The sequence below is a fragment of the Neomonachus schauinslandi genome, chromosome 5, assembly GCF_002201575.2.
Source record: "Neomonachus schauinslandi chromosome 5, ASM220157v2, whole genome shotgun sequence".
In the NCBI taxonomy this organism is placed as follows: Eukaryota; Metazoa; Chordata; class Mammalia; order Carnivora; family Phocidae; genus Neomonachus; species Neomonachus schauinslandi.
The window spans coordinates 56663194-56673987 of NC_058407.1; the positions used below are offsets into that span (position 1 = coordinate 56663194).

General features: G+C 49.2%; 1 non-coding gene across 1 annotated transcript; it reads right to left on the minus strand.

The window, feature by feature from the left end:
• Positions 1-8165: 8165 nt before the first annotated feature.
• On the minus strand, positions 8166-8239 carry TRNAS-GCU. Its single transcript has one exon. It is a non-coding gene; the product is annotated as a tRNA-Ser (tRNA).
• Between the last annotated feature and the right edge of the window lie 2555 nt (positions 8240-10794).

Genomic DNA, 10794 nt, shown 5'->3' on the forward strand with positions numbered 1-10794 from the left:
CTGCCAAATTCCATTCTGTTTCAAATTAGCCTTCCAGCAAAATGGGGGGGGGGGGGTTGCCTATATTAGCTGGTCTCTAAGATTCTCCTCACACCGAGGCTCTGAGGCTCTACAGTTCCCAAAACAACCTCTTAGAACACTCCACGTTCTCCTGAGTAGAAAATGCATTTGTACTCCAGGCCTAGGTTCCAGCTGAAGCTCAGAATTAGGCTTTCACTGCCGCTTTTTTCAAGCCCGCTTCCTCTTTCTCCTTTCCCTGAAAGGGCCTCTGGTCTTTCCCAAGCTGCCAGAGGAGAAGGGAACACACAGCTCCCCCAGAGCAGAGGGGCCCGCCAGAGGGAAAGCTGGCCCAGCCCCAGCACGGGCTTGCCTCGGATTCTGTAGGGACATTCCTCCCTCCCAACGGGCAGAGAACTTCTGGAACTTCTAAAGAGCGTATCCTCTGGCCAGCCCAGGCCCCGTGGCATCCTGCACCCTAGTTTACAAGCTTTTAGTGGCAACTAACACGTTTGGCAAACATTCCTCAAGGGTGAGCCAAGCCAGGCCCTTTTCCCCAGGACCCACTGACGAAGGGTTACTGGGCTGGGACAAAAACGAGGTTCAGCCAGACAAGCCCTGAGCTTTGGTTCTCTGGGCCAAGACTGGAGAGGACCGGAGGGAAATGTCCTCGGTCGGCCTCACCGCCACCACGCAGGCCGGTCCCAAGATCTCCGGGTGCGTCGCTAATTCCAGGCAGGGCTCCACCCCAGCCCACACTCAGCCCAGGACCTGGTCAGGAAAACTCCAAGCATTCCCGGCAACATGAAGCTTGCTTTCCATGCCAGGCTTCTCTGGGGTCTCCGGGTGGGAGCAGCCAGATCCTCTCACTGGGCTCCTGCTGTGTCTAGGAGGTCCAGAAAGCATCCAGCTCCCAGCTCTTGGCTTTCAGATGATTTTAAAGAGAATGGTGTTTTGAAAGCTCAAGACATGTTCTGGGCTTGGCTTTGGTTCTAGCTCCATCTCCATCACTCAAACAAACAAACAAACAAACAAAAACAGTAACCTTCCCCATGCATACAGAAATCCCAGAGGCAGTGAGCTGAGCTGAGGGGGCCTCAGAGAGCCCCTGCTTCCTAAATTACCGGGCTGTGCTGGGCCCTGGCTAGATCTTGCCGCTATGTCCCCAAGAAGAGAAGATCCACATCCACGCCTCCCTCCTGGCTGTCTACCTGGAATGCCTGACACTCAAGAAAATGACTTGAGCCCCATCCCACTAACTATAGGGACCCCATCATTGTGTCCCCCCAACGCAATCCTCCTAGCCTCCTGCCTCCACCACCGTCTCTGTGCCTGGGGTTCACAGAGGGTCTGTGCTTCCTCTGGTGACCTCTGGCTCGGATTCCCTGCTTTTCCCTCTCTCCTGAATCTACATCTCACCTCCTGCAGCCACTGTCCCTCCCTCCCTCCTGGCACTGCCCCCTTGCTCCCTTCCTAATCCCCCAGCTGCCCCTGGACCCACAGGCTGATGGACACAGAAGCAGGTGTTCATTCAAAGTTTGGGGTAGTGGAGGGGGATCACAATAAGCACATTCGAATCCACGAATAGACATTACTCTCCTAAAACTTCATCAACCATTCCCCCGCCTCGAAATATTTCCCGCTTTATCGTAAGTCCCAGGGTATCCTATCTTCTCCACCCTCTCTCTTCTCCTCCAGACGCTTCTATCCAAATTCTGAGGTCCTGTGGATTTCTCCTGCAGAACCATTTGTCTTGCCTTCTGCGGGGTCAGAGGGCCACACTGTTCTCACTGGAGTGGCTTCCCCATCAGGGTCCATCGTAACATAAGCCTCAAAAAAGAGGCATCTACCTCCAGGGAGGACGCTACCCCTCCCCTGAATGATAAAGCACAGCACTCTGTTTCCTATGTAACACTTTCTTCCTATCCACCCGCCACCACCACCCCCTTACATCTGGTACCCCTGACAGTCAAGAAATCCACCCCAAATCACTCCTGTTCTCTCTCTCCGTTTTGTTCTCTTGGTTTTGTTTTTGTTTTTTTCACTCCTCCATGGGCATGGGGCGCTGCTCACCTGCACCTCTGTTGTCGTTAAAAGTGATGAACCAATTAAAAATAAGTCAGCATAAGGCAGACACACAAGGGCAAATACTGTAAGATTCCACTTACATGATGAACCCAGAGGAGTCAAATTCCCAGAGACAGAAAGTAGAACAGCAGTTGCCAGGGGCTAGGCTAAAATGCTAGGCTTTTGCATTTTACCACAATGCAAAAGTAATGTCAGCAATAATCACTCTGACCCCAAAAGAGATTTGTAGTTAATTCAACAAATGGGGGCTTTTCCCTCTGCTGCCTGGGAGCACCGCTGCTCTGGGAACACCTGTCACAGAGCTCCGGAGCTAAGGGGAGCACCCTCACCTGCTCTTGGACTCAGTGGTCAGTCGTCTCTCCTGTCCGCGCCCATCTGGCTGGAGGCATACGCTCCCTTCTCAAATTGGGGGAAAACGGAAGAACCACAAAGCGGTCACCATTGGAACAGGAGCCTTCGGACCTTGGTTCTAAACCTAGTTCAGTCATTCATTAGCTGTGCACTCTTGGGCAAGTTATTTAATCTATCTCAATATCCTTATAAAGGAAGTGGAGGAGACCATATCCAGCCTTGAGTGAGATAATGGATGTGAAGACACTTCGAGAAGTGTGTGCAAGCTGATCTCATCATCTCTCATTTCACTTTGTCAGACTAAAAACACCTCAAACATAAGAAGGTATACAAATAAACCTAAAATAATACTTTGATCCTCAGTCGACATTCTGAAATCATCATCCTCATCCAACGTACAATGGAGCAAATCCTTCATGGGCTGCTCTCTGTCACAAAAGCCCCCTTTCTCCCTGATTAGCCTTTATTCAGAGCCGGCCTCCAGCGTTGCCCACAGGACGCCCGTAGCGCTGCCTGGAGGAAGCGTGGCGTGGGGTTCCAAGCAGGAGCACAGCTGGGGCGGGGAGGAGGAGAGACGCCAGGGAGAAGAGGTGTATCCCATGAGCACACATTTGAAAATGGCACCTTCTAATAATGTTCAAAACACTCTAATACATTGACATGACGGTCGAAAGACTGATGGAAAGGTGCCAGCCACGAGTAGGGTGGCCACAAGACCACAAACCCCATAAAGAAGGTGGTCCAAAGGTGGCCTCAGTTAGCTGAACTGGCTGCCCCTCAGTCCGACCACCAGCTGGTTTCCCTTGCTGCTAGCCCCACCAGCCCCGGCTCAGCTCGCACAGGATGTAAGAGGCGGCTCCCCTTCCTCCCTTCCTCCCTTCCTTCTTTCATTCCTTTCTTTCTAGATTTTATTTTTTTAAGTAATCTCTACACCCACCATGGGGCTCGAACCCACAACCCCGAGATCAAGAGTTGCACACTCCACCGACTGAGCCAGCCAGGAGCCCCTAGCACTTCTCTCTTTCCCTCAGGCCTAAGGAGGAAGTTCGGGTCACCCAGGGCCCAGGTAAGGCCACACCTGGCCTTTGCCCTTCCTTTTGCCCCCCTACCTCATACAACCCCTTCTGGTCCTTCTCTCAGCCTCCGCTTCCCTTTTGAGGAGAGACTCAGTGGCCCCTCCCCACCTCCATAAAACATTCTGAAGGGAGAGGTCCCCTGACTCCCGGTCTCTGGCCCCCGCCGTGCCTCAGGACCGGCTCATGCGCTTCACAGGGACCCAGCTGAGCCCAGATGGAAGTCATCTATCTGCTTAAGGCTTCATACTGATTTCACCAATAATTACGTTATGCTCATCCACACCCATTCCCACATCACCTCCTCCCGAGGCCCCTTCCCACTCACTCAGGCAGTGCCAAGAAGTGAAAATGGAAGTAGGCCTGAAGGAACCCGGGCGGGCAATCTGGGGACACCACCAGAGCCCAAGGCTCAGACCACGTCCAAGTTCAGGCTTCCGACCTCATGCAGGCCAGCCTCCTGTGCAGCCGCTGCAGCCCAGCTGCAGAATCTGTACCGTCAAGGAGCCAGTTCTTCCCTTAAAGCACAGGAAGGGGTCTGCAGAGACTTCCGGGGAAGCTGGCTCCCTCTGGAGTGGCCTGTTTCCCTTCCCTCCTCTGGGCCCTCACCCCACAGCCAGCCAGAGGCATCTGCGGGTCTGCACCCCGGAGAGCCAAGGACCCTGAGGGGCAGAGGGCTGTGGTGAGGCTCTCGGACTGTCACTAGGAATGCCGAAGTGTTCTTCTTTCCCAGTTTGTGGGCTTTCACCTTTTCTTAGTACCCAGGCAGAGCCGACCAGGGGACTTTGATCCCAGGGGCACCTAGGAGAATAAATAGGGCCTCATCTCCACCCTTCCTCTCCAAGGTGGCCTGTTTGAGAGAGAGCTGCTCCACATGACCACACCTTCCTGGGAGTGGGCGGGGAGAGGGGAGCTGAGCAGTCACTCAGCCCAAGCTCCCTGGGAAGGGGAGGGAACTCAAGAACCCCCCCACCTTCCAGAAAGAGCTAGAGTGGTTCCTCATAAGAAACCGTGAAGTGTCAACAACGTGACGCTAGCGCAGCCTGGGATGTCTGAGCCACCGGCTGCCTCTCAACTCCCCACTGGAGGCTGGGGGTGGCAGGTGGGGGAGGGGTACCGCCCCCCCCCCCCCCCCCCCCCCCGCCGCCCGGGACGCAGGCCCTGGCGCACCCCAGCCTTCTCACCCGGGGCTTTGAGGCACGGCTTCCCCAGCCTTTGCCCTCACAAAGGCCCCCTCTGTCACAGCCTCCCCGAGAACAGGCCTCCCCCTCCTGCTACCCACTCTCTCCTATCCCCCCACCACACGCATGCACTTCCTCCAGGAGCCGATTCCAAGCTGAGTTAATGTCGGATACTGTCTCCCAACAACATGCTGGAACAAAGGCTGCACATGACTAACCGCGTTGGGGTGCTTGTCAGGGCTTCAGCGAACATAATTATAGGGAGGGCAGAGCCACTCTCCACAGCCACACCTGGCCATACAGTAAACAGCACTTCTTCCTGTCGAGCTGGGGGGAGTTGAGAGACAGGGAGGCGACAAACCACAATTTGAATCATTTGGAGAGAAGCTATAAATATAATAATGAGTCATTTGTAAAATATAATTTCATCCAAAAGCCTGGAAAAAAAAATGGGAAAGTTCTTACGCTATTTCAGGCTAAATTGTTCGAGGGCGTTCTGCCAGAACCTGGGGAGGGGCCCCAGCTGCCCACCAAGAGCGAGGCTGGGCTTCACATCCGGGCCTTCCGGAGCCCTCCTCCTGGCAGGGTGCTGCCTTAGACACCCCCTTCCCCAGTTCTCTCATAATATTTTGGGATGGGAATGCTCACCATTCAGAGCTCTCTCTCGGAGAGCTGGTAAGAGTCATGGACAAGGAAAGTGTGACCTCAAGCAATTGACTTCTCTAGGCTGTTACCTCATCTCTTAGATGGGTTTAATAACAGTACCTTCCTCAAAGGGTTGTTGAGGAGATGAAATGAATATGTAAAACAGCCTAGCGTCCAGGCTGTGCAGCTGAGAACAGTTTAGGGCAGGCTCGCTGTTGTTTTGGGCAAACTCTCCTCCAGCCTTGGGGCCCTGACAGGCTTTCGTGCATAGGGTGGCTTTTCCAGTGTGGCTCCAAGGTCTCTTCCAGAGCACCGGGAAGCCTCCGTTCCAGCCCTGAGCTCCAGCTGGCCTGAGGGGAAAGGAAGAGCCTGCACAGTGCTCGGTCTGGGGAGTGGGCTGACACTGGTCTGGACCCAGGTCACCACCGCCGTTCAGGGGAGTTGCGAAGAACATGAGCTCTGGAACTAGATTTTCCCTAGGTTCAGTTACAACTGGGCCACTTACTATCTGTGTGACCTCAAGTAATTGACTTCTCCTCTCTAGGCTGTTACCTCATCTCTTAGATGGGTTTAATAACAGTACCTTCCTCAAAGGGTTGTTGAGGAGATGAAATGAATATGTAAAACACCTAGAATAGGGCCCGGCATAATGAACACTCAGTAATGGTAGCTCATAAGATTCTTGTTGTTTCTCACTGAGCATGTGGTGCAACAATGAACCACAGAACAGGGGCGCCATGGCAAACATGTTAGACCCTGAGTGATCATGGATAAGCCAGGGTCAGGTCCCCTGGCCTGTCCTTCAGCCATTTCATCACATCAGCTTGCTCATTGACCTGAGCAAACTCCATAATCTCTGTGGCCAGAGCATCCCCTTTCTCCCTCCTTTCTCGAAGTTTTGCCCCTGACCCAACCTGCAGGCAGCATGAGGGGAGGAGGGTAGCATGCCACCCGATGCTTAGAACCCGAAGTCAAGGGGCACTTTGAAGCCCCTGAGTGCACACTGAGCTCCAGCACCAGTCTCTCCTGCTCTCTTCCCTCTCCCCTTCCTTTCTTTCCTCTTCTTCTTCTTGCTAGGTCTCCCCTTCTTGGTCTTCTCCCCCCGGGCAGAGCTGGGAGGTGGGGATGAGGTTAGGGTGCTCAAAGCCTCTGTCTCACCCACACTGCTGAGTCCTTGTCCCTTGTTGCTGAGAGTGGCCTTGACCACCTCAGGACGTCTTTCTCCCAAGGCGGCCCCTACACCCAGGGAGGCCAGAAGAGGTCGACAGAAATAGTCTCCATGTTGGGGCGCCTGGGTGTCTCAGTCGTTAAGCGTCTGCCTTCGGCTCAGGTCATGGTCCCAGGGTGCTGGGATCAAGCCCCACATCGGGCTCCCTGCTCGGCGGGAAGCCTGCTTCTCCTTCTCCCATTCCCCCTGCTTGTGTTCCCTCTCTCGCTGTCTCTCTCTCTCTGTCAAATAAATAAATAAAATCTTTAAAAAAAAAAAAGAAAGAAAGAAAAAGAAATAGTCTCCATGTCAATATTCTGCCTTCTCCTGCCCCAGAAACCCGAGCAGCAGAGCCAGCCCGAGACTGGAGGTAAGAGAGGACATGTGTGCAGCAGGGGACTGCCAGACTGCCCCCCTCTCACTATGAGGGCATGCCTTGGCACTTGCCGTCCCCACTCTCTGGAGTGAACTTCCTCCTCTCTTGCCTGAGTCACTCTTTTCTCCAATAATTCCTTCATATACCTGTCAGTGTTCACATTCTCCTGAATGCCTTACAAGTTTTCACTTTTCAGTTAGAATTAGGGATCTAAATAAGAGCCACACGTTGTAATCCCAACTGATATGTCTCTTAAGTCCCTTGCAATCTATAGATTCCCCCCACCCCATCAGTCTTTCTCATTCTCTTGCTCTCCTTGCAAGTTTGTTTCTTTGTTTCCTTGTTTGTTTGTTTGTTTGTTTGTTTTTGATGAGAAAAAAAATTCGTGGTTTATCCTATGGAATTTCCCAAATCTGGATTTTTTTTTTTTTTTTTACTAAAACCAAGTGGTTTCACTTAAATGTTTTCCTGTCTCATATAGATCCTGTAAATCGGTAGTTAGATCTTGAGGCCAGAATCAGGTTTGGTTATTATGACCACTTTTTGTTTCTGCTTTTTTTTCAAGGTTACTTCACACAGGTAGTGAAGTGTGTCTCTATCGATGTATGTGATGCCTGGTTGTCTCCCTTTTTGTCACATTGTCAGCCATTGTTCATGATTGCCTAGACCCACTATTCTTTAGTGGTTTCAAAATTGTGATATTCTACTTATACTACTCTTTCTTCCTTTATTAGATGGAACACCTCATTTCTAGTGCTCTTAATTGCCTCATGTACAGCCAGACTTTGATCCAGTATAATTTTCCTTCTGCTTGAAGGATTTTGTCAACGTTTCCTATAGGACAAGTCTGCTGGTGATGAACTCTTTCACATTTTGCCTGAAATTTCACTTTACTTTCTGAAAGTTATTTTTGTTGGGTATAAAATTCTAGGGTGACCTTTTTTTCTTTCAGTACTTTAAAGATCTTGCTCCATTGACTCCTGGCTTTCATTATTTTTAAAAGAAGTCTGCTGTCATTTTTTATCTTTGTTCCTTTATACATGGTGTCTTTTTTCCCTCTGGGTGCTTGTAAGATATTCTATGTAGTACTGCTTTTAAGCAGTTTGATTATGATGTGCCTTTATACAGCTCAGTTTCTTGTGCTAGGGGTTCCTTGACCTTCTTAGGTTTATAGTTTTCATCAAATTTGGAATATATTTGGTCATTTTTTTAGTTTTATTTACTTATTTACTTTTAAGTAATCCCTACACCCAACGTGAGGCTCAAACTCACAACCCCTGAGATCAGCAGTCACATGCTCTTCCAACTGAGCCAGCCAGGCGCCCTGGCCATTATTTTTTTTTAATATATTTTCTGCCCTCCTTCTCTTTCTGAGACTCCAATAACACATATGTTAGGCCCCAGGAGTTTTCTCAGAGATCACTGATGTTCTGTTTTGTTTTGTGGTGTTTTTTATCAGTCTTTTTTTTTTCCCCTGTGTTTCATTTTGGATAGTCTCTATAACTATGTCTTTACGTTTACTAGCGTTTTTTCCCTGTGTCTAATTGATGTTAATCCCATCCAGGGAATTTTTGCACTTCATATAGCTTTTCATCTCTAGAATTTGATTTGGATCTTTCTTATATCTGCCATGCTTTTACTTAACATGTTTAATCTTTCTTTTACTTTCTTGAACATTATATGTCTTTGTCTACTAATGTCCTTATTTAAACATCTGTGTCATTTCTGTGTCTGCTTCCATTGATTGATCTCTCTTCTTTTCATAGGTCATATTTTCTTGATTATTTGCACACCTGGTGAATTTGGACTGAATGGCAAACATTGTGAATTTTACCTTGCTAGATGCTGGACATTTTTGAATTCCTAAAAATACTCTTGAGCTTTGTTTTGGGACACAGTTAAGTTACTTGAAAACAGTTTGATACTTTTAAAGCTTGCTTTTAAGTTTTGTTAGTTGGGACCAGCATATTCATTAGTCTAGAGCTAATTTTGCCCCATGACCAAGGTAATCCCCTTCTGAGTACTCTATCTGATGTCTTGTGATGTATGAGGTTTGCCATTCTGGCTAGTGGAAACAAACTCTTATTTGCCTTGTGTAAGCTCCAGAGATTATTTCCTATGCTCCTTTTTCATGGTTATTTCCCTAGACTCAGGTGGTTTCCTCACACACATGCTCTGACCAGTACTCAGCAAAAGACTCAAAGGAACCCTCTGCAGATTTCTGGATATCTCTGTTTCTAGCTCTGTCTCTATTTCTCTCTCTCTCCTCTCCTCCTTCCCTTCTCCATGTCTCACTCTTCTCTGGTATTCTACCCTGAAAACTCTAGCTGCCTTGGCCTCCCTAGACTCCCTGGTCCATCTCCTCAACTCTGAGAGACTGTTGAACTCCACCTGGGTTCCTCCTCTTTGTGCTGCAGCCTGGGAACTCTCTCAAGACGGTATACTGAAGCAATCACAGGGCTCACCTTGGTTGTTTTCCCTCTCTTGAGGATCATTGTCCTATGCTGATGTCCAAAACCATTGTTTCACATATTTTGTACAACTTTTTCATTGCTTCAGGTGGTAGGGTAAATTCCATCCCTGTTATTCCATCTTGGCCAGGAATTGAAGTTGGCCTGGTTAACTTCTACTTAAGTTTATATGTTCAGCCCAGGACCGTATTCCCAGAAGATTTCCCTATACCCTACCATCATCTCTATCACTCCAAATTGTATGTCCTTCCTTAGTGAGCTTATAATCCCCTCCCTGTGGGTGTGATTATTGTTCATAAATCTCTCTGCGGGACCACTATGTTCCTTTCTATTCTGTGAGCTCATTTGGGGTAGGTTTGTGCCTATACATCTTTGTATCCTCCCTGGTGTCTGGCATACAGTAGGTGCTGAATCCAATATTTAGGAGAATGAATAAAGAGAAATCCGTGGTCACTTGGCGATCACTAGCTAGAACTAAACAACAGTATGGCCATACCATAACTGCTGTGCCCTGTTAGACCTGCCATAAAGAGTGGGCACTAACCCTGACAGCTGTCCTCCGGGCACTTCTCTCTTCCTGAGCTGAACTGGCAGTGTCCAGAACACTCCCAAGAATGTGGTTTTAAATATCCTGACCTTGACAATTCCAAGGCCTTTGATGGTGTACGGAGTTGAGACACATGAGCCACCCAACGTGCCAGAAAAGTATAATTGCTTCACTGAGGCTCTCAGAACACTCCCTGTCCTGAGGTGTGGTGGAAGGAAGGAAATAAACAAGAGAAGCCCAGTAAACACTCTCTCCAATGTTTGACACATTCCTCACCCCCACAGATGTGTCCAGAACTCTCTGCCTCCATAAGGGGCACTGACAGAGGATCCCAGGCATATTCACCGCGAGCTCAGTGTCTGGATATGGCCGCCCCAATAGATGCAAAGCAGGATCAAGCAGAATCAAGGAGCAGGAAGCAGGAATTCAGAGCAGATCAGTCTCTGGAGTCACAGTCTGCATACTTCCCAAATCCTCCTTGGCTCTGGAAACCCGTGCTTTTTGGGTCTAGTAGACAAAGCTCTGCCAAAATCCCATTCTGTGTGCCCTACACAGTGCTAGATACTGTGAGGACAAAAGAAGTCCTGCTGCCTGTCCGTAAGGAACTTAATATTTCCCTAAATGCAATGTCTCCCAAAGTGGGGTTCTCTCGTCACCTGCATATGAATCATCAGGGACATTTATCAATAATGCTTATTCCTGAGCCCAATCCCAGATATAAAGGAGTCATATTTTGGTGGGGCGAAGCCCCAAAATTGATACTTGTGATAAAATTCGTATGTACATAAGAAGTGTAAGAATTATGGCTTTAGTGTTTTCTTTCTATGAAGGTTGATTCACTGTGTTTGGGGACCTGAG